The sequence below is a fragment of the Canis aureus genome, chromosome 19, assembly GCF_053574225.1.
Source record: "Canis aureus isolate CA01 chromosome 19, VMU_Caureus_v.1.0, whole genome shotgun sequence".
NCBI lineage: Eukaryota > Metazoa > Chordata > Mammalia > Carnivora > Canidae > Canis > Canis aureus.
This window is the reverse complement of record NC_135629.1, coordinates 25,742,983-25,767,797: the sequence shown is the minus strand read 5'-3', so window position 1 is coordinate 25,767,797 and position 24,815 is coordinate 25,742,983. Positions and strand designations below refer to the sequence as shown.

Below are 24,815 nucleotides of genomic sequence, written 5' to 3'. Positions count from 1 at the left end.
CTCTGGGATCACTGGATGTATTATGAAATGGACTTGACATAGAAGACTCCTGCGCAAGCTACTGAGGTCTTTTTACCTCGGATATACAAGTGTGCCATGCCACCCCCACCCCCATCTCTTCTCTTGCATAGAACCTGACTCCTGGTGGTTCTTCACACAATATCTACACATTATACTGAACTCTCCAACATGCTGCTAACTGGTTATGCTCTAAGACCTCTAGAAAAGCTGACAGCTTAAGAGAAAGAATGAGAACACAGACAAATGTTGTGTTTTATACATGTACACACACACACACATACATATATAATTTTCAATTGATTTGCTTGCATAATAGGGGTAATGGGGAAATCATAGTCTTTCAGTGTAAAGGCTTCTATTTCTAACTGCTACTGAACCTTTTGTCTTAGGAACGTACTGTTCTCCTTTGGTATTTGGGTTGGTGTAGAACAATTTATGTTGTGCAAAGAAATCATAAGTAGGCACTATCCTATTCCTCAGCCTGACACATGCCTCTGGTTTTCTGGAACATTCAATCCAGTTCTGTTTCCTTCCTCTGTCCTTACCCCTCACTTCAAGGCCAAACAGAGCCTGGGTTAAGGCTTTTGGTGATCGGATAAGGAAAGACCATTATTTTAGATTGATATGGGTTTTACTTGAGTTCGCATCTACTTTAAGACATTTGTCCTCCTTTATCTTTCAGATCTAAAGGTCATTTCACAGGTTGCAAACATCATTGCACAATGACTCTATTTGAAATTCAGAAGATAGTGGAGTCAAGGTAAAGACTATTTCCTGCAATACATATTATGCCTATAAGATTGAAAGAGATAGAGTGATCTAGGTAAATGGCATAGCTAGAGAGTGGCAGATTGATGTTGGATATTCTATATCCAAGGCTTTCCCTTTAGTACCAATCATGTCTTTCATCTAATCAAGCACATTTTTTTTATAGAACACCTTTTATGTGCATAACACAGTAATGAAAAAACCACACACAGTTCCTGCTCTTATAGAGCTTATATTCTACTGTGGTATCTTTCTTTCTTTTAAGGATTGTAATTGTTTATTTGAAGAGAAAGCATGAGAGAGGGACGCACAAGCAGAAGGGAGGGGTAGAGGGAGAAGCAGACTCCCTGCAGGGAGCCGCTGTGCAACTCCATCCCAGCACCCTGAGCCGAAGGCAGATGCAGAATCCAGTGAGCCAATCAGGTGTCCTCTTTTTTTTAATTAAAGATTTTATTTATTTGAGAGACAGAGAGCACAAGCAGGTAGGGGAGAGCCAGAGGAAGAAGCAAACTCCTCACTGAATAGGGACCCCCTAGGACCCTGGGATCACAACCAGAGCTGAAGGCAGATGCTTAACTGACCCAGGCACTGCCTGGGGTTATCTTTCTGAAGCAAGTTGTATAAGTGGTTCCCAACCAGGGTTAATTGTGGCCCCTCAGAGGATATTTGGAATGTGTGGAGATACTTTTATTGTCCTAACCAAAAAGGGGAAATGCTACTGTCATCCAGTAGGTAGAAGCCAGGGAGGGATGTTGCTAAATCTCCTACAATCCACTGGACAGCCCTGTCAACAAAGAATTACCAATCCCAAATGTCAATAGTGCTAGTATTGAGAAACCTTGGCTTGGATCAACTATTTTCTTCAATATAGATATAAAGAATAGAATTTAAAATTTATCTTAAATAAGGAGCCCCAGATACTCATGATGGAGGTCCTATCATGCAGAAACTTTTTTGGTGAATTGGAGCAGGAACATGAAGGGATTTTTCCAAAAGATAAATATCAAAAATATGAATTCAGTAAAAGTGAGGGAGGACTCATTCAGGTACACACAATATTGTGTTGCTAATAGCGACATGCTACATGTGCACCTCTGAATTTCCCAATAATCCAATCACAAGGAAAATGAGAACCACACATTCAAATAACTAACGGTCCACTCTTGCCATGAAATTGGAACACTGCCATCTCATAGTCTGTGAACTATTTAATTTAAAAGTCTAATTTCTACAGAAGCAAGGAATCATTGTAGATAAAAATGATGTCTTAGTAAGATGGTGGGATGGCTGAGTCCACAGTTTTCTCTTCCTAGGGAAGAGAGAAAGGTGGAAATGAAGTTACTGTCCTGAGCCTTGCAACCGTCACCCCACCACCCCAAGCTATCTAGTTACACAAGGGTGGCATAGATTGCGAAGGCTTAGTGCAATAATTTTCTCAGGCCAGGACAGATACACGGATGGTTCAACTACCTTTGCCCTCTTTTTGACTGTAACATGTCCAGCTTTTTCTTAAACACAAGTTTTGGGATGCTAATAGCTCCTATAGAAGGAATGAGCAGGAAGTTAAGTAACATTAAGCGAATCAGTAGCTGGGAATAGACATTAACATTATGCTTACATTCATAAACATATATGACCTTGGACAAGCTATTTTCTCTCTTTGATCTTTAATCTCCTTGTATGTAAAATAAGAAGGATGGATTAGATGATTTATGAAATCCTATGACTCACATATTGACAGAATAAATTATGCTTATTGTGAGTAAGAGGTGTTCAGGATGATCCCTTCTCTTCATTCTCTTGCTCTTTCTCTGTCTCTTCTGCTTAGTTTTAAAGACAAAGTGTTTAATAAAATGAACAGGATGTTACTTGTCTCTGTAAAAAGCAGACTGACACTAGGCTACATGAGCTCTTAACTTTAGGTCAAGTACTAAATTTCAAACCAATAAAAATATGTCAAGACAAAAGCTGAGAGTTAATACAAGGCCAGAGGTCATACTCCTACCTTATTTGCTCTGCTCATGGTCAAGTTTGCTCTAAATGAGAACTTTTAAAATTGCATTAAGAGTGCCATGCAACCCCCTTATTATAACTGGAAAGTCATCTGAAGCCCCTCTAAGTGGAACCTTCTTCTTCCTAACAGGGGTAGAGTTGTAGTTAAGTATGGAGGTACACTCAGGTTCTATCTAGAGTCTTTATTTTCAGTTGGGTGTTTGTATTGTGCACTTTTGGCTGGGTTGATCCCATTGGTTTGTGAGGGTGTGTGTGCTGGGCATAAGCCTCAAATCAAAACCAGCAACTTCCGTTCATAGACTTTTTCAATCTGCATGGTTTTTCTGAAAATATTCAGTTCTCCAACTCAACTCAAGTGATCAAGAGATTCCAAAAAATGACACCAAATCCAAGAAGAGTGGTACCATCACTATTTCTCTGCTGAAGATGACTGCAGGGCTCTTCTTTGGCATTGAGCAATGTTTTTGTCAGGACTGACTTCCCTTGGCCCTGACAGTCTCCCACCAACTTTAGTGAAGGAGGTAACCTGTAGGAGATGCTGGATATTCAGGGCATATTAGCTGATTTTCAGAGCCCTCACATCCACACTCTGGTCTGGGGAGTTCCCTAAAAAAGTCCTGACAGCAGAACAAAGCATATTGTCTGTCTAGATAGTGCTTCTAGCAGTCTCTAGACTAAATCACGAAGGAGTCAATTCTCATTGCAGGAATTCACAAGGAAAACAGACCTTCCCTTACCCAGGGCAGGAACAAAATAGGCAATTTATCACCCAGCAATAAGCCCCAGGTTAGTAAATTCCAGTTCTTATTTTATGGCCCTCAAAGAACCAGGTCAAGCAAACTCTATGCCCCCAAGTAACCCTGAAACCAGGTGGTTCCAGCTCTTTAGGCTCCTTTCCCAAAAATCTGTACAGCAGCTTCCTGGAGCTGGCTGGAAGGAGTTGATACTATTGGAATTTGGCCTGGGTTTGTAAATCTTTAGCTAATAGGGGCCTAATGCAATGCTCCTTTTAAAAATTGGAAAGATAATGAATGTTACTTCAAATTACCCTGGGGTTTGCAACCTTTGTGATTTCCTGCTCTCCCCATGGAAGACATTCTTTTTTCTCACCATCTGCGGCACCTCTGTAGGTGAGCTGTACAATGTGCCATGCCTTAAAAAAAAATGTCTTATTGTTTGAGTCTCTCATAGTTGTCTTTCAACATGCTGATTTTCTCTGGCTACACTTTTGGAAACTGGCAGCCTTAGGGAGGATTTTGTGACCAGTATTATGATTTTGCTGTGAGCTTGCCCATCCTCTTCTGATTCCGGTAGAGTCAGTCCTGTTGGGTCTTGATGCTTATTCTCTTTTCTGTTTACTCCACAGGGGATTTCATCACTGTGCCTCAGGAAATGGACTGCATACAATTTTCTGTATATATGATAGGACTCAGTCTCAAAGTATATTCCAAGTATTGGGCAATCTCTCTTCAGCCTCCTTCCAAATGGTACTTCCATGCCATTTTTTTTTTTTACCTGCTTTCAATGGCAGGTTTTGCCTCACTTGCATATCAAAGAAGCTGATGTTGGATTTTTTTTTTTTTTTTTTAAAGCTCTAGATTGAGGATGATGTAGTTTGAGGGCTGGAAAGTGACTTTCTGGGGAGGCTTCTTTCTTTCTTCAGGACCTCCTTTGGTTTGGTTCCATCATTTAGAATCTGGAGTTGTGTCTAGTTGGAGAAGGATCCACTGTAATTTAATGACTAGACTTATTACAGATTTGGTAGAGTGAGTATCCCAGGATGGCTCTTGGATCATACCCATCTAACTCAGGTATTCACAAGAGCTGGTCTCTTTTTCCACTCAAGCTTTTCTAGTGTGATTAAGGACAGTTCTAACTGTAGATCAGAGCACCTAGAGATGGCAGTTTTCCTATTACTCAAAGGAACAGAACAGAGAGGTCTTTTCATCATTAATCAACATCAAATGTTGGGAAGTCCCAATTAGTATTTCTGGGCCCAGTGAAACTAAGTCTGGGCTAATTTCAAACCCCAAGGGATCTTGCAGCAAGGCTGCTCGGCCATCTGAAATCCTTTCTGGGAACACAAAGAAAGCTCTCAGATGAGTCCAGTCTCCATTTCTGGAGCATCTGTGGTCGTTAGGATTGATTGTGTAGACATGGCTCACAGTCCCAACTTTCTTTTCTTTTCTTTTCTTTTTTTTTCTTTTCTTTTCTTATTATTCTTTTAGGAGAGACTTAAGTCTTCTTATCTGGTTTTGGAAACAGTGATGAGACCAGGTGACCTCTGCATTTTAATTCCAAAATGCAATATGTGAAAGTGAATTCACAGGATAAAAATTCCCAAAACATGTCAGCAATTTTATGCACTGTTACTTTTCTGCTCTAAATTCTGTAATGGTTCCTTATTTCACTCAGGGTAAAAGCACAGCTCTTACAGGGGCTTCAAGGTTCAAAGCTTCTGGCCCCATTGTGCCTTCTGGCCTCATCTCATATGACTGGGCTTCCTGCTAACTCCTTTCTGTTTCCCAAGCATGCAGGCATATGCTTGCTATAGAGCCTATGTTTTAGATGCTCCTTCTATCCCCAGATATCCATCCACATGATTCACTCCTTATCTTCTCCGAGGGTCTGCTAGGATTTCACTTTCTCAAGGAGGCCCTCCCTGACTGCCCTATTTAATCCTGCAAAGGTCTCCCTAATCTTCTTTGGGATTCCTGATTGCCCTGTTACTTTTCCCAAAGCATTTAAAAATACTATGTAACCTAATTATTACGTTATATCCCCCACTGGAATGTAAGATCCACAAAGGTAGCAATTTTTGTCTTCTTTTTCAAAATAAATACCACTTGCCTAGAATAGTGCCCTGGTACTAGTACATAGAAGGTGATAAATAAATAAATAAATAAATTAATTAATTAATTAATTAAATTTTTAACTTGTTTCTTTAAAAGATTCTACATATAAGTGAGATCTATGGTACTTGTATTTCTCTTTCTGACTTATTTCACTTAGCATAAATGCCCTCAAGATCCATCCATATTGTCAGAAAGGCAGAATTTCCTTTCTTATAGCTGAATAGTATTCCATTGTTTGTATATATGGGTGTATGTATGGATATACACCCATACATACACCCATATATACATACACACAACCATACATCCTACGTTTTCTTTATTCATTTATTCATTAATGGATACTTAGGTTGTTCCATGTTTTGACTATTGTAAATAATACTACAATCAACATGGGTGTGCAAGTATCTCTTCAACATAGTGATTTTATTTCCTTTGTATATATACCCACATGCAAAATGGCTGATTCGTATAGTAGTTCTATTTTCAATTTTTTTGAGGAACTCCAGAATTACTCACCAGCTATTTATTTATTTATTTAGATTCTATTTTTTTTTTCGAGCAGTAGATCTTTTACCTGAAACCAACCTCTCTGATCCTCCAGTGATAGGAAAATTCAGAACTCTATAGAGATTTTGTGTGGACAGTTAATTGGTTCAATTTGGGACTGTCCTGGTTAGAAAGAAAGAAAGGAGAGAGGAAGGGATAGAGGGAGGGAGGAAGGGAGAGAAGAAAGAAAGGACAGATGGAAGACAGAAAGAAAAGAAAGGAAGGAAGGAAGGAAGGAAGGAAGGAAGGAAGAAAGAAAGAAAGAAAGAAAGAAAGAAAGAAAGAAAGAAAGAAAGAAAGAAAAAAGAAAAAGAAATCTTTTGTATTTGTCAAGAGAATAGTGACCACTTGCAAAATCACAGAGTAAATATGGTTCTTTGCACTGGGCCAAATAGTGGAGCTAGAGAGATTCTTATAACTCAGATAATATATTCCTCTGTTCAAAACCATCTAGTGGTTTTGTTATCTCACCATTAAGTCCAAGCTCTTATCCTGATATATGTCATAATTTGCACTTATCAGTTTGGTTAGGCTGGAACTACTTTCCCCAGGATCTTCTTTCCTAAATGGTTCTGGGTCAGATTGGCCTAAGAGGAATTTGTTTGAGATTTGGAAGGCAAGTGTGTAAGTGTCATTACTCTTGGAAGGTCTTTGCAGTCAAATATGGTAAATGACAAACATAGATGTGTTCTAGGTGTTTTTTTTTTTTTTTTTACTGTCTTCTGCTCTATCCTAGCTCCTCATCAACAACTGTCTGAAGACCATCTTCAGATGCTTATCTATGGACACACAGAGATGGTGGCTATGCACAGTCTACAGCTTTCTGTAGACTCCTCTGTCAGCTCTTCATAGTCCCATCCCAACAGCTGGATGTGCCTGGCTCCTCCTAGATCCCCCTTGCAAGCTCTGTCTTATCCACCTTTACCAGGTCTAGTCAGTGACTCTTCTCTGATATCCAACAACCTCTTTAAGGCTGTTACTTCCCCAGCCCCTCCCACAATGTATAAAGTCTAATTCCCATAAAAAGCCCTGCTCCAAAAATCCTCATAGTGGTTTTGCCTCCCTGGCTGAATCTAAATCCCAAAGAGGTAGGACCACCCTTGGTGCTTCCTCTGCTTAAAATGTTTCTGCAGATAGTCATAGGGCTCATTTCCTTACTTCCTTTAGACTACTGTTCAAATATGAGCCTGGAATGGCATTCCTGATATAAAATAAGAACTCTTCCTCCACTCTCTGCATGGCTCTATCTCTGTTACCCTTGGTAATACCTTTTATCACTTTGCAGGTTATTTGCTACATGCCTTCCTACAAGCAATGGATACCTAGAGTCAACCTAGGCATTTAGGAGGTCCTTGGATATGTAAATACTCATATTTCTAGTTTCATTACCCTCTAACTGAAATTTAGCATTTCCTTCAACTATACAGTTGAATTTACAGACAGTAAATCCCATGGTTTAGCAGCGCTTGACTTGTTATCAACAAAAAGTCATGAATGTGTTTTACCACATTATAGTTGTCAACAATATCTGAAATATTATTTATGCTCATCACTTTGAAATTGTGGTAGTCATTAGGCTTGCAGTAAGATTACATGTGAGTGAAGCTTTCCTGTCCAGAGATGCTCACAAGACATAGCTGGCCAATTATAGAGAAGCTCTGTGCCTGGTTGGCAATCAGCCACCAAATAGTGAAATCATGGCTTCTTATATTGGTAACCCAGCCATCTCATTGCTTTCTAGTATTTCATACTTACAGTGTTAATCAATACATAGAAGGAGTTGTTTCTCTTGTTTGTTAAAATTTTATAAGACTGGACAGTCCTATTAAAAAGAAAATAATAGGTCCCAAATGGAGTCACTTATGCTAAGCCTAATGCCACCAACCTAAAGGTTAACTTAATTACAGTTTCAGCTCTCTCAAAAATGGAATCTTGAACCAGTCCATCAGGAAACACCTGATCAGCATAGGTGATCTGCCTAATAGACCCCTGCCATCTCCTAAAGGAAGTGACCTTGCAATAATCAACTTGATTTTTTTAATTTTTTTTTTTTTTTTTTGCCTAGTATAACTTCCTTGTTCCTGCTCCCTTCTGCCTATAAAAGTCTTTCATTTTGTACAGCTCCTTGGAGCTCCTTTCTATCTGCTAGATGAGATACTGCTTTCTTCATGAATCATTGAATAAAACCAATAAGATCTTTAAACTTTACTTAGTTGAATTTTGTTTTTTAGCCATTCAAATGAAAATTCTTTTTTTTTTTAAGATTTTATTTATTTATTCATGAGAGACACACAGAGAGAGAGAGAGAGAGTCAGAGACACAGGCAGAGGGAGAAACAGGCTCCATGCAGGGAGCCTGGGTCTCCAGGATCACCCTCTGGGCTGAAGGCGGCGCTAAACCGGTGAGCCACCCGGGCTGCCCTCAAATGAAAATTCTTAATTCTTTATAAGGCTGCATGGTCTTTTTAACAAGACTAGGCATGAAGTCTGGGAATAAAGACCAGGTAAGTTTACACACAGTGGATGGCTGAGATAATTATTGAATTGTGTTACTTAATTTATTGCAGATAGACCATGCAGTAATGTGAGGTCAAGCAGTGTTGCAAGTTACTGAATTTCAATACAATTGTTTTTCTTTGAATTCTATGTATTTTATTTAATACATTTGAAAATACTATTTTGAGAGGGCATCCACAGTCCTTACCAAGTCTGTGCGATCTCTGGCACGAGAAGAGGTTAAAATCCTACACTAGAATGTGAACTCCAAGACAGTATAGACTTTTTCTCTTTTGTTCATTGCAATTGTTCTTTTTTTTTTTTTTTTTTTTTGCTCAGAAATCTACCACTTGGTGATACTTGATTAATTTCAAGAGTAACCTAAGGCCAGATAGAACTCTGTTATTAATATCCTCTCCACACCTTGATATATATCCCTTTGCTTTTCCTGAGGGCAGCCCTTCCCTTTATTCACTATTGGTGGCATATTCACCAAAGAAATTGCATCCTTTGCTAGTCACTGGAAACAACATTGCTGAAGATCCTGCCAACAGGTAAGGTCTTTTCAGGACACAATGCTAGACCTTCAAGACAGCCCTATTAAAAAACAAAAAAAACAAACAACAAAAAAAACTATAACAAAATACTCTACAACAAGAAAGAAACCCAATAATAACTTGTATTTTGGGGATTTCCATTTTGCTTTTTTTCCTCCCATGAAAGAAGCATAACATTGTATTCTAAATTGGCATTTTCACTGTTTTAAGAACATTGACTCAAACTACCTTCTGTAATATAGATCTCAAAAATTCCGAGATGACAAATTTTTCTCTGCTGAAGACCCCTGGAACCAGAAGAAAGCTCTCAGGGCCCATAATGCTCTACTATTTGGATAAGAAACTCTTGAACACTTCTCACATTAAGAGAAGAAGCCCTGGGAAAAAAACTGCAGTTTTTAGCACTGTGGTTCATTTTAATGAATGCAACCAAGACACACTAGTCAGATAGCACAGCTACAACATGGCCTAAGTAGTAATCCCATCACTACTCCCTCTGTATGCAAACTTTCTAAGGTACTTCCAAACCTGCTTCCTCATTTGACTTCCCAACATCCAAAAAGACATGGACTGAGCAGTTCCAAACAGATTAGAAGAACCTAGTTATGGAACCACTTTCTAACATAAGTGTAAGAATATATACATAAGAATACATAAGAATAAACTCAAAATGGATTAAGGAACTAAATAAGAGACCTGAAACCCTAAAAATCCTAGAAAAGAGCATAGGTTGTAGTTTCTCTGATATCAGCCATAGCACCATTTTTCTAGATATGTCTCCTGAGGCAAGGGAAACAAGCAAAAATAAACTATTGGGAATACATCAGAAGAAAAAGCTTCTTCACAGCAAAGGAAACCACCAGCAAAACTAAAAGATAACATATTGAATGGGAAAAGACATTTGCAAATGATGTATCTGATAAAGGTTAATATCCAAAATATATAAGGAACTTACACCACTCAGCACCATAAAAGCAAACAATCCAATTAAAAATGGGCAAAAGATATGACAGATATTTCTCCAAAGACATGCAGATGGCCAATAGAAGAGATGCTCAGCATTACTCATCATCAGTGAGAGGCAAATCAAAACCATAAAGAAATACCTCACACCTGTCAAAATGGCTAAAATAAAAAACACAAGAAACATCAAGTGTTGGTGAGGATATGGAGAAAAGAAGGAAACCTTGTACACTATTGGTGAGAATGCAAACTGGTGTGGCCACTGTAGAAACAGTGTGGAGGTTCCTCAAAAAATAAAAAATGGAACTACTATATAATCCAGTAACTGCACTACTGGATATTTACCCAAAGAACACACACACGAAAAAATAATTCAAAAAGATATATATAGTCTTATGTTTATCACAGCATTATTTATAATAGCCAAACTATGGAAGCAGCCCAAGTATCCAACAATAGATGAATGGATAAAGAAGATATGGCCTATATACATATGCTATGGAATATTACTCAGTGATAAAAGAATGAAATCTTGCCATTTGCAATAACATGGAAGGTTCTAGAGGGTATAATGCTAAGTGAAATAAGTCATTCAGAGAAAGACAAATATTATATGTTTTCACTCAGATGTGGAACTTAAGAAATAAAACAAATGAAGAGAAAAAGAGACAAATGACAAAACAGATTGTTAAATATGAGAGAACAAACTGGTGGTGGCCAAAGGGGAGCTGAGTAGGGGAATGGGTGAAATAGGTGAAAGGTTTAAGAGTATCATGATGAAAATGGGGTGATCTATGGAAGTGTTGAATCACTCAATTGTACACCTGAAACTAATATAACACTGTATGTTAACTAGAATTAAAATAAAAATTATAAAGTACCAAAAAGTTTCTTTTAATTAAAAAATTTAAAAAATGTTACTTTTAAGTAAAAGTAATAATTACTTTTAAAAGTAAAACTAGAGCAGCCCCAGTGCCTCAGTGGTTTAGTGCTGCCTTCAGCCCAGGGTGTGATCCTGGAGACCTGGGATGAGTCCCACGTCGGGTTCCCTGCATGGAGCCTGCTTCTCCCTCTGCCTGTGTCTCTGCCTCTCTCTCTCTCTCTCTATGTCTCTCATGAATAAATAAATAAAATCTTTAAAAAAATTTTAAAAATTTTTAAAAAGTAAAACTAAACTTTATTTCTTTGTTGATTTTGTGTAGACAAAGAGAATGGAAATTAATGCTTTCCTATGTCTGTCTATAATAAGAAAGGATACATTAAATTGGAAAAGAACCCAGTTGCAGAACCCCAGTTTCCTATGATGGAACAAAATGATGAGAAAGGGACTCTTCTAAGAGAATTACATTAAATCTGATTAATATCTGATTAGTAGTACTCTCATACCTGAGGATCGTAGGAAAGCTAAGGTATATTAAACGATCTATATTTTCTTATAAATATTTTGAGAAGAGAGAACTAACATTTACTAATTTTTAAATTACTCCTAGACAGTGTGTTTGTTGCTATATAAATAACCTGTTTGAATTTCCCCACCTATCCTAAGCGGTCAATATTAGTGGTACTGAAGCCTAGGAGAGTTAGGTGTCAACAAGGTCACACTCTTTCCATCATAATGTGCTCCTCTAGAGCTCACAGAATTTCCCAGACTTCCTATTTCATACAGTCTTCATGATTCTATTATTTATTTAGGGTGGCTTAAAAGATTATATACATGTATTTAAATGGGAAATTTTGCATTGTTGCTGGTATTAACTTGTGATAGGTTGTGATAGATTGAGGGTAACTGTACCACTTGTGATAGGTTGAGGGTAACTGTTAAAGTAAATGCAATGGAAACAGGATAGGATTAGCACATTTTAGCCAATGCTGGTTGTCAGTAGAAGTTCCTTTGTTTTTTTTAAGTTTTAATTTTTAAAAAAGTTTTTATTTAAGTAATCTCTACACCCTATTTGGGGCTCAAACTCACAACACAGAGATAGAGAGTTGCATGCTCCTTCAACGGAACCAGCCAGACACCAAGTTTTCACTAAAAAGTTCCGAGCCTGAAGTTGACCCTGCTAATCAGAGAGCTAACAAGTCCTGGAGATAAGGCATAATAAGCCATAATTAATGTATTAGTTTGCTAAGGCTGCTATACACAGTATCAAAGCCTAGATGGCTTAAATAACAGAAATTTAATTTCTCACAATTCTGGAAGCAAGAAGTCCAAGACCAGGGTGTTGGTGGGGATGTTTGCTTCTGAGGCCTATGGTGGCTTGTTGATGGCCATCTTCTCCCTGTATTCTTACAGATCTTCCCTCTGTAATGTGTGTATCCAAACCTTGTCTTTGACAAGGACACCAGTCATACTAGATTAGGGCCCACTCTAATGACTTTTTTAACTTAATTACCTCTTTGAAGACCCTATTTCCAAATTCAGTCACATTCTGAGGTACTGGTGGGGGTAGGAGTTTGAATTATGAATTTTGGAGAGACACTATTCAGCACAGAGCAATTAGGACCAAAATGAGACCTTTTTCTTGGATTGCACGGGTTGAAACAACAGTGAAAAGAACTTTCTCATTATGTGATTCAATGTTATTTATTATCATGACCCAGAATCATCTAAAATCGTCTCCTGAACCACTGGAGGTTCTTGCCCACGCATGGAAAACATTATACGCTGTACTCTATTGCAGATATCTTTGTCAGATGCTGTGGGCAGATCCCCCTGGCCCATGCTGGATGACACCTGACGTTTTTGTAGAGTTTCCTTGCACACAGCTGGCTTCTGAACTTAGGTTGAGGGCTTTAATGGCCCACAGGAGCCTGCTTGACTGGCTTGCAGGAGGAGGTATGGGCCTGAGTGCAAGTTCATATCCCTAGGAATGTGGAGGTGGTGGATATTCCTGCTCTTTTATGACTTGTAGGGCCAATTTCAAGGCAATTCTACACAGTCCCTTAAAGAGCCTCCTGCAAAACTGAACCCCAGTACCCAGAGCAGCAAACCTGCTCATTCACATGCCATGATTACCATTCCTCTCCTCTCTGTTTCATTCCTCTATGTCCTCACTGTGCTGCCTGGGATTTCTGCCCCAAATTAACTACTTTCACGTAAATCATTTTCTTAGGGTCTGCTTTTGGAGAATGCAACCAAAAAGCATATATATGGTTTGCCATCTAAAAAATGAATAAAGAAATGACACAAAACAAAGCTATCTACTTGCTCTCATTTCTGGATAATCAACCCAAATCCTACATTACTTTTTCTTAGAGCAATGATGTCAAATGCAGATGTAGAAATAGGCATGGAGATTGAAACTTCAGTAACCAAAAGTCTTGAACTCAAGTCTTGATCACCTTCTTTGGTGACTCAATCTCCCTTCTTGCTCTGAGAAATTGAAATGTTATGTTTAGCATGGCCTTAGAAACCATAGTGGGTGTGCTGAAGTTATCTTTTCTTTCTGGTCTTAGGACAATTTGGGAGATAATTTGATTACACCTTAACTTCCTCATATTGACTAGACTGGCTGGAAGTAGATTTTCTGATGATAAATATAAAAGAAACCCTTTTGCCAGGAAAGACAGAATAATCTGATTGATCATTTTACCTAAAACCAAAGGGGTTTGCTGAGGATGTGTAGAGTTGACTTCAGAGCACAATGTAAACAGAATTTCCTTCATGGTGTCAGAACGTTCTCTGCAGAAGTTATGTACAATGTCTTTCTAGATCCACAAATAAAGCAACAAACCATATGAAGTCACCTAGGTTTCTTTTCTTTTCTTTTTTTTTTTTTAAAGATTTCATCTATTCATTAATGAGAGACACACATACACACACACACACACACACACACACACACACACACACACACAGAGGCAGAGACACAAGCAGGCTCCATGCAGGGATGCCTGACGATCCTAGGTCTCCAGGATCAGGCCCTGGGCTAAAGGCAGCGCTCAACTGCTGAGCCACCGGGCTGCCCTCTCACCAAGGTTTCTGATTCCCATAGAGCTTTAAAAAAAAGTGTCAATAAGAAAGGATAGAGAACGATATATTGAATGCCACTTACAGTATAAATTTATCTTAACAATGCCACAGCTTCCTTCTCCTTTCAAAGAAATAAAACAACACAAATGTGTCCGCAACTCTCTACTACATCTCTTTATTCCAATTCCAACACACAGATAGATTTTGTTTTTATCTTGGATTTTGTTATCATCCCCAAGGATGTCTTACTATTTTTACTACACGTGCAGTATCATGAACTATATAATATTGTTTTACATATTCTTAAACTTTCTGTAAGTGGATCATTCTGTTTGCATCATTTTACAACTTGACTTTTTTATATCCATTATCATGTTTTAGGGATTTATCTATGTTTATATATGTAATTTAGCTCACTCTTTTTAACTGCTTTAAAACATTCCACTGTACAAATAAGCCACAATTTGTTTTTCCACTTCCCAGCTGATAAACATTTAGGTTATTTCCAATGTTTTTCTATAACACATAATGGCTTTACAAATATTCCTGGACTTGGTTCTTTGTGCATATGGGCAGAAGTCTCTTGTAAGATATATGCCCAGGAGTGGAAATGCTGGGTTATATATGACGTGTTGCTTCAACTTTATTAAAGACTGCCAAATTGCTCTGTAAGGATTACCATCAGCATGTGCAAAATTTCTTTCCCCCACACTCTCAACCCACATTTAATATTGACAGACTAAAATTTTTTGCCAACCTGAGGTCTGTGAAAAGTATTTCATTCTGGTTTTAGTTTGCATCTTCCAAATTACTAGTGATGGGAAGGGGTTATTTATACCTCTTAGATACCAATCTTTTGTGGTTTATATGCATCACATATACTTTCTCCCAAGTGAGTGAATTTCTTTGCACCTTACTTTTGAATGGAAGGTCTGGATTTTAATGTAGTCAATTTTATCAGTCTTTTTCTTTACACTTGGTGCTTTTTATGTACCATCTAAGAAATCCTTTCACTAAGGTCATTCAGACATCCTCCTACATTAATTCTAAACATTTTATATTTTTACCTACACAATTAAGTCTAGAATCCACTTGGAATTAGCATAGAGAAGAGCTCTGATTTAATATTTTTCATTACAGGTACTCAAATGTCCCAGCATTAGTTATTGAGAAGACAATTATTTTCCTGCTGCTCTGCAAAACCACTATTATCATAAACCAAGTATTCAGAAGTACATGAAGATAGTTCTTGTTCTCTAGTCCATTTTGTTGGTCTACCCATCTGTGTACTACTTCCACAACATTTTCATTGCTATAGATTTATAATGTTGACATACACCAGGGCAAATATTTTCCTCTGCATTCTGCTTTACTCTTAATCATGATTGCTTTGGCTTTTTATAGCTGTTTCCTCTTCTACATGAATCTGAGGACCAGCTTGGGTAGTTCCATGAACAGTCCGGCCTGTTAAAATGGTAATTATGTTTTTTGAATTTATGGATTAATTTAGGAATAATTAATACTTTTATGACATCAAGTTTTCTATCCATATCTCTATTTATTTTATTTTTTAAAGGCATTTCAACAACATTTTATTTTTTAAAAGATTTTATTTATTTATTCATGAGAGACACAGAGAGAGGCAAAGACACAGGCAGAGAAAGAAGCAGGCTTCCTGTGGGGATCCTGATGTGGGACTCCATCCCAGGACCCCAGGATCATGATCTGAGTCAAAGACAGATGCTCAATCAGTGAGCCACCCAGGTGCCCCAATAACATTTTATAATTGCTTTTATGTAGATGTTACATTTTTCAGGTTCCTCCCAAAGGAAGGCTAAATAGATTCCACATCTTGATAGGAAGTATCAAGGTTATAGAAGAGTATATGAGACCAGAAACATGCTGTGGCCATTTTGGAAAATACACTTTGCCACAATCTGCCCTCTGGCTACTGTAATTTATATCCCTCTCATATTCAAAGCAGTTTACTCCCTCCTCAAGAACTACGAATTCTACTTCCATTATGGCTTCAATTTCAGGCTCACAGTTTAAGACTTTGCCCTCTAAATCACACTTATATGCAGCTGAGGCTTTTTGGGTTTGGTTCCTCAAGTAGGGCTTCTAGGGACAGTTGCTATTGATCTTGAGTCTTGTGAACTTGAGAAACAATTGGGCTACAACATATATATGGAACATATACTGATGGGACAGGTATACAGTAACTGCTATAGATCCTTCTCTTTCAAAAGGGGGGAAATGAGAAGCACACAGGAATCCATGCTAATTTTGAAATCCAGTAGGGTACGTGTTGCCATGTACTTGACTAAGTGCAGTACTTAGTCTGACAATTGTGCACCGTGGCTCTTGCTTGTACTCTCCAAGTCTTCTTTCCTTTTCTATTAATAATGGCCCATGTGACAGCTGAACAGTTTTCTCAGTCTACTTTCTGCATGTAAAATGTTAACTAAACTTCCCTTTCCAGCCAAGCTGATATAATTATTTTAAAAACCTTGTGAGTTTCTTATGAATCTGTGCATTATGAATACATTCCATTAGACAAAAGCTACACCCACCAGTCTTGTCAAATAAGCCCTTTTCTACCTTGAGCTTGCTGTAAAATTTCTAATGAGCACTCTTCAGGTTGTTTGTTCTATTGGTTTACAGAGGATCTGGGGAGCATTCCTGAAAGATCGCCAGAGGGTCTTTTGGGTGAGCAAAGCAGTTCTTGAGGCACTGCCTTGGGTCTTTCTGAGGTTCTAACAAAGGGTCTAACTATCCAGTCCTGGTTTTAATATTTGCTCCGAGGCTATTTCAAAATTTGAAACTACTGAGAAGGCTGGGAATTAGAAATCATTTTATTCTTGAACACATCAAGTCCTGGCTCCTTTATATTTCTTCTCAATGTTACTTGAAATGTGAATAATTCCTTTTTTCTTCAAGGTCATCTTTTTGCTTTCTCATTTTATCACAGATGATAGGAAGAAGCCAGAAGACACTTTCAAGATGCTGCCTGAAATCTCCTTAACTAGATCGTCCAATTAGTTGGTACGTCATCAGCTTTCCACATTGCTTCAGGAACGGGATTCCTAAACTTTGTCTCATGACATAACAAGGACTTCTTTCAGTTTCTGAAAATATTTTTCTCACCTTCCTTTAAACCTTCACAGATAGCTTCATAGGGTTATCAGGCATTCTTTAGTGGTCTCTTCAAGATCCTTTAGGCTTTCACTAACACTCTCCTGAAGGTTTTTACAATTTCTGCCCTCTACCTTGTTCCAAAGTCATTTCCACATATTTTAGATTTTTTGTTGCCACTGCATCTCACTTTTGGCACCAAAAATATACTCTCATGTTAAGCTATATAACAAATTACTCCAAAAAATAGTGGCATAATTAGCCAATTATTTTGCTCATGAATCTGTGACGTGGGTTGGTTTTGGCAGGAATAGTTCTTGTTTATTCCACTTGACATCAGCTGGGGCAGCTTGAAGGCTGTGGCTGGAACCACCTGATGGCTGATTCACTCCCATATCTGGTGACGGATGTTGGCTATTGGCTGAGACCTCAGTTTGACTGTGGAATGAAATACATTCCACAATGTATACAATACTTTATATATTTATATAAAAAATATATATAAAAAAAAATATATATATATATTTATAGTCTGTTTGCGTGGCCTTTGCTTCTTTATAAAATGGGAGGTGAGTTCCAAGGGCAAATATCCCAAGAAAAGGAGAGCATCAGAAGAAAGCTGTATGACCTTTTAAAATTGAGTTTTGGAAATCCCCAGAATTATTTCTCCTGTGGCTGAGGCAGTCACAAGTCCCATCAAAAGCAGAAAAAAACAGATTCTCCCTGTTGATGAACAGTTGCAAATTTCTGGAAGATCATATGGGGAATCCTGGTGTGCCCTTTTTATGGAAAACACATTTTACTTTAGTTACTATTTTATATAGAGTTGTTAGGCAGGCTTCTCTCAAGGTGACATTTGAACACATATCCATGAAAATGAGGCAGTCATGTTTATGCTTGGGAAAGAGCAGTGGAAACAAGTGCAAAGACCCTGACGCAGGTTATGATTGATGTATTTGAATCAGTTTGGCTGAGAACAGATGAGAAAAAAAAAAGTGTTAAGTTCAGAGAAATAACCAGGGGCTTATTATTTAGGGTCTTGTAGGCCATTGGAAAGATTCTAGCTTTTACTCCAAGCCATGAGAAAGGTGTGAATTAACAGAAGGGAGACATTATTGGCCTTAGGCTTTAAAAGGATCACTTATTGAGATACGATGCTCATGAGTTTGTATTATATTTGTTATCACTGTGAAGATGAGCCATATAGAGATAAATAGGAATGAAGTTTATTGCTACACACCCAGAGAACTCAATTATATTTAAGCCAAGAAGGTAAGTTATAAATCTTAGACTCTTGTTAATGTCTTTCTAAAATCTGTATTTGGTTTAAAGTTGAATTTGTACCTTTTAGGCATCACTAATAAAATTTAGCACTCTCTAAAACCAAGTGTTTTCTAATTTTGAAACTTTTTTAGGTATGGGGTGACAAGTATGCCGGATATCTCTTCTTTGTCCTCTAGATCCATTACCATTTCTATTGTGTTGTCTGCTTCAAGAGCTGACCTCAATGTCTCTTGGACCTCTGACTTCAAGGTAGGTATAGCCAATGAAAAGTTCTAGCAGGAGAAAGGGAGGAAGGGAAGTGAGGTCAGGATATTAATTCTTGTAGTCCATTTTGACAGCTCCTTAATTGTATCTTAATATAAGGTCACAGCTTCTCTCAAAGGAGCTGTTCTATGAGACTCTTTTTTTAGTCCTGGTCACTTCTATCTCTCTCTCCCCTGCAGGCTAACGTGGTGGACTTCACTCCTGCTAGTCCTCCATTTATGCACTCTTCTCTTTGGTTCTCCATACCCACACCACTGTAAGTAGATCCTTTGCAAATAAACCCTTCCCAAATAATCTTTATTTTGCATGTGCCATCTGTTCTTTTTGGGACCCTGGGATGATATAGCAATTCTTAAGCTTTAAAAATTAAAACTAGGGCTCTTATGTATTTAATTTTGACTTACCTCTCTCCTCTCTTTTTGTCATTTCTTCTTTTGTTTCCTCCTAACCCTAAAACAATGGGAGTAGAGGAATATGTCAGACATGCTCAGAATTTGAAGAGGCAGTTTATTGAAGAGTACAACTCTTCAAACTTGGATGTAATATAAGCAAATACATATCCACTTATAGGTGTCTGGGCATCAAAATCCATGTGAAATTGGCACATTTATTTTTCCTATGTTAATGGGGAGAGGGTAGTGGTGACCTCTTATGTCCTACCACCTCTATTCCTCATTCCCACCAACTAAACCTTTTAAACTATATTGCCACTTACGGACATTTTATGAGGACATTGAATAGAGGGCTAAAAGAAGTGAGCCACGCTTACATCTGAGGAAAAAAGCTCTAAAAACATGTATAAAAGCTCTGAGGTAGGGACTTGGGAGGCCAGAGCTTCATAAACCCTAAACATCCTAACTCTTACAATTGAACTTAACATTAGTACATTTTCTCACTTGGTTCTTAGGCCATTGTATTTCTCTCTTGGTTTGCCGATCTTCTTCTCTACTGTCTTTGACTTTTTCCAGAGAAGAGAATTAAACAGAGGATCAAATAGTCAAGATTTCAAACACATGGTGCATTTTTTCTTTTCTTTTCTTTTTTCTTTGGAAATTATTGTACATTATTTCTTGACTGAATGGGCTTACTTGGACAAAGCCCAATAGTGGTCTGAGTAACTCCTTAGTCAACAATTGTTGAAGGACTGGCTATATCTTTCCTAAAAGAGGCCAATTCTGCATTTGGCTTAAAATGGCATTTGGCTTTCGGGCTCTGAGATAGCTTCTTATTCCCCTATGAAAGGCCCACGAAACCTGAGAAAAATACAAAAACGTAAACAATAATAGAAAGCCTAATGGAAATAATTGTCCCAGTGGAGTTGGACCAAGAAAAATCCAGGCAAGATTTCCTTCATGGCAAACTCAAGCTGGTGATGTACCAGAGCGGGCCAGAACAAAGGAGGGATGGCGAGTTGCTGAGAGCTTATCTTTGCTGTGCTACAAGTTAAGAGCAATGTTCCAATGACACCGCCTATATAACAAATTACCTCTAAAGTTAGTGGTTTCAAACAATGGAAATCATGTTTTATCTCTTGCAATTTTTGTAGGTCAGGAATTCAGACGAGGCACAGCTTGGCTCTGCTCCATAAGTTCTTCGAACCCCAACAGGATGACTGGAAGCCTGAGGCTGGGATCTTCTAATGGCCCATTCACTCACATGTTCAGTGGGTGATGCTGGCTCTTGGACTGGGCCCTCATTGGGATTGCCAGGCAGAGCATCACATAGGCCTCTCTATGTGGCATGGGCTTCCTTAAAATATGGTGGCCGGATTCTAAGGGGAAATGTTCCATGAGAGAAGGAGCTATGCAAAAGTTGTATTGACTTTTTTAATCTGGCTTTGAAAATCACTCAGTGCTACTTCCAGCACACTGTACTGGTCAAGACAGTTACAAGGGTTCAATTAGGTTCAAAGAGAGCAACACAGATCCCCACTGTTTGATGGAGGAGTACTACCATGTAAGATGCCAGGTGGGATGAGATATAATTGGTGCTGCCATCTTTGGAAAATACAATCTGCCAAGATGGGGGCTGTCAGGTGAGATGGCCTCGGTCAGAACTCATACTGTGCTACTTCCTAACCATATGACCCAGGGCTTGTAAGTCACTTGACTTCTCTGTACTGTACTTCCCTCATAGGGTTGGTGTGAAGATTCAGTGAGTTATATGATAAGCAATGAGGATAGTACTTGGCACATATTTAGTCCTAAAAAATGTTAGGTCTTACCATATAATGTAACAGGAAGGGTGCTCTGTCCTTGCCATTTATTTCCATCTTCCTATTCTCTAGGTGAAAGGGAGTGTCTTTTAGCACAAAACAAGTTAAATTACACCATGAGAGATGGCTCATAGTGGCACAGAGAGGTGGGAGTTGTTAGCCTGCTACATTTTCTTTCCTTAAAGAATCTGAAACCCTTAGCCTGGTCCTTGGAGACCTACAGGAAACTGCTCACTGCAGGAAAAATACGATCTGCTACAGATAACGGCTCCCAAGTTAGATGGCCATGCTCTGCCAGTTACTAAGTGTCTGATGGTAGAAGCTTGCAGGATAGAAGAAGCAACTGAGACCCCTTGAGTGGGAAGATAGATGAAAGGAGGAAAAAAAGAAAAAAAGGAAGAATTCTCCCATTTCGGAACCTAATTTTATATGTCTCCAAAGGTAACATAATGTGTTCATAATGCCCTACTAATGAGAATGGGTTTTTATGGACACAAAGGTTGTACTTGCATGCTTTCTAGACATCATGGACATAGGGAAGTTGCTGCTCTACCTCTCTATTCACAGGAAAAGTCACCAAAATATTAACACTGGTGCATTAAAAGTGATTCTTGTTTTATTTTTAAAAAATCTTTTCCAAATCTTCTACTATTTCATAATTCAAATAAATACTAGGGGGAAAATGTCCTCCTGATACACAGCAGCTGTGCTTGCACATCACTAATGCCTCTTAGTATCAGTTACCAACACACTGACACCAGCATTTCAATGGAAAGAAATGGGCCAAATCATCCTCTGCAGCTTCCTTTTCTTAAGAGAGAGAAGAATTTGACAAGTTTCTTCTGAACCTAATTCTGCAGAATCACCAAGATGCAGTGATTTACAGAATGGAAAAGACATCACTTTCATGGCCAGAGTGGAGTGACCTTAGTGCCCCCCAAAGCCCCTCCAGTTTTTCCTGTTGACATTTGCTGCAGAACACAATGAATTTTCCAGTGACCCAGCTCCCTGTGCCTTGAACATGATTTCAATAGAAACCACCGTAGCCCATAAAAAATACAGGGGTGGGAGTGGGTCATATGAAAGATCGCAGAACGCAGCCAAGCTGCACCCCACCCCTCCCCTCTACAGCTAACAGCACACCCAGAGGTCCTTAGGGAGGGGTGAGTACAATAAGAAAACACCTGTGAATTCCTTGCAGAACTCCCCCGATGGCTACATTCCACCCTTTCCTCTTTTATAAAAGATTCCATTTGCTCCATCTCTGACCCCAGGGCATGGACAAATGGATGGAGGCCTGGTGTGGCTTCTCTGCTTTTGGCTGTGTTCCCCGCACCAATTAATCACTGGACCTCAGCCTGACAGGCTCAGCTCTCTGCTGCTGCTCATCCTCTGGCTGTTCTGGTAATTACTCCAAAGCCTTCCCCAGATGCAAAAATTTCTCAATGTTTTTTCTTCCCCACCTCTCCAACTCATGTGCTGGCTACTGCACAGAGAGTGGCCATGGCCTCCTCTTATTTTACCATCTGGGGTCAGTAAGGAACCCTGAGCATCCAGTTTGAGTTCAGGCTGTGTTACCTACTAGCTTTACCACCTTGGACTTGTCACTTCCCTATCCCCTATCCTTCCTCAACCCTGGAAAGAAGATAATAGTAACTAATAAGTAGCAACCTTGCCATCTTCAAGGAATCATTGTGATAATCTGATCAGGGGTGATTCTTAACTCTTCCTCATTTTTTTTTGCCAAAGATCTTTTTGGCAGTCTGGGAAGCCACAGATCCTTTTTTAGAATTGTGTTTTTAATGCATAGCATACTTAGGATTGCAAAAGACAACCAAGCATATTGAAATACAATGACTGGATTATTAAAATCAATTGATATAAAAATAAATGTCTCTAGCAATACCTTAAATAACAAGATTTAGCAGTTAGTCTGAGGACTGTATGATTTCTAACTAGTATGGAAGCTAAATGATGTGTTCAGATATCTATAACAGCAGTGATGTGATATGAAAATATCTGTGACTTCATTTCATGATAAAGTCACAGGTACCTTTTGGACTGTGGTTTGTTGCTTGTATTCATAATTGATGGAAATGCTAAATTCTAATTAGAAATTTTTAAAAATATTTTATTTATTTATTCATGAGAGACAGAGAGAGAGAGAGAGAGAGAGGCAGAGACATAGGCACAGGGAGCCTGATGTGGGACTCGATCTCATACCCCAGATCATGTTCTGAGCCAAAGGCAGACGCTCAACCGCTGACCACCCAGGTGCCCCTCTAGTGAGAATTTAATGAAAAAATGTTTTCCCCTTCAAGTTCATAGTGCTCTGAAATCTGTTCATGTTTTCTTGAGGGGACATGGACATCATGTCAAGAAATTCTAATACAAATAAATGAGATAATGTATGTGAAAATGCTTCATAAACTGTGGGATTTGATGCATGTGAAAGATGGAGAAAGACAACCCCTGCCCCCCCAAAAAATCCCATCAGGTTCAAGTTTTCCTGAGTCTTTGTATTTCTTCTATGTTGGCTTCCTTCAAGAATTTTTTTTTAAAGATTTTATTTATTTATTCATGAGACAGAGAGAGAGAGAGAGAGACAGAGAGACAGAGAGAGAGGCAGAGACACAGGCAGAGGGAGAAGCAAGCTCCATGCAGGGAGCCTGACATGGGACTCCATCCTGGGTCTCTAGGACCATGCCCTGGGCTGAAGGCAGCGCTAAACCGCTGAGCCACCGGGGCTACCCTCAAGAATTTTTTAGAGGTTGGTTGGGGGAGAATGATCTTTACAACACGTGTCATTAATATACACCTGAGGACTGAGGCATCATGTATAGAGTTAGTACATTATATTCGTTATCCTCAGGTTAAGCAAGTGTGTCTCTAGCTATGGTCCCTAACACATCTATTAGAATGGCCTAGGCTGGGGAGAGGGTAGGCAGTTTACCTTTTAAAGACAGAGCTTTTGAGACCCTGCCCTGTCCTAGTGAATCAGAAGTAGCCCCAAGTGACCTGTTTTTTTCTCCCTCCTCCTCCTTCACCTCCTTCTCCTCCTTTTTAATGCATACTGGATGATTCTAATACACACTCAATTCTGAGAACCTTTTGATTAAGGGAAATTGCATCTATTATTATCATTCTTACTTGGAGAACCAGAGCTGTTGTTGGGACAGAGGATGGAAAGATAACTTTCTAGAAATTTTTCAGCTTGATTACTACTTGAGCCAACATCAAATAACCAGAATCCATGCTCCAATGGTATCCCATAATCTTTTCCTCAAGTATCTACCCCAATTATGATGGTTGGAAAATAAACATCTCCACTCAAGGTGGAAACCCAATTTCACCATCAGCTTGGCACTGCTGGGATGCTTAGAAGAGTCAAGGGGTGAAAAAAAAAACCCTCATACATAGGTATGCAAGTCACCAAAAGTCTGTGTCCAGCATTTTATCACAGATATATTTTGGAGTATTAGGAGATGCCCCAAGCCTGAGATATGCTAGATGCTGAGTGTTGCTTGCAGGAAAGTAAAGAGGGCCAAGGGTAGAGGGAGTCAGACCTTACCATAAGAAGCCTTATTTCATTTTGGTCACCCTGTCCTAGACACAAAGAGCCCAACCCAGGGACTCTGACATACCAGTACTCAGGGCTTGCTGATGCTTTCCTGGTCTCTGAGGCAGGGCGGATGGAACAGAAAAGAGGAGCATTGAAGGTGG

General features: G+C 38.9%; 2 long non-coding RNA genes across 6 annotated transcripts in view; one reads left to right on the top strand and one right to left on the bottom strand.

The window, feature by feature from the left end:
* Positions 1-24,815, top strand: part of LOC144289775 (uncharacterized) — a 66,606-nt gene that overhangs the window by 24,689 nt on the left and 17,102 nt on the right. For 3 of the 5 annotated variants that reach the window (XR_013357693.1, XR_013357694.1, XR_013357695.1), the window contains exons 2-7: positions 704-781; positions 15,599-15,669; positions 17,166-17,239; positions 18,745-18,862; positions 19,057-19,133; positions 20,424-22,134. This is a non-coding gene — a long non-coding RNA (uncharacterized LOC144289775). Of the gene's footprint in view, positions 1-703; positions 782-15,598; positions 15,670-17,165; positions 17,240-18,744; positions 18,863-19,056; positions 19,134-20,423; positions 22,135-24,815 lie in introns of those variants that run through there. The other 2 variants (XR_013357697.1, XR_013357696.1) reach the window with 2 other exon arrangements.
* The window catches only part of LOC144289776 (uncharacterized), a 47,393-nt gene that overhangs the window by 15,600 nt on the left and 6,978 nt on the right, over positions 1-24,815 (bottom strand). Inside the window, exon 2 of the long non-coding RNA XR_013357698.1 lies at positions 19,282-19,327. This is a non-coding gene — a long non-coding RNA (uncharacterized LOC144289776). The remainder of the gene's footprint in view (positions 1-19,281; positions 19,328-24,815) is intronic.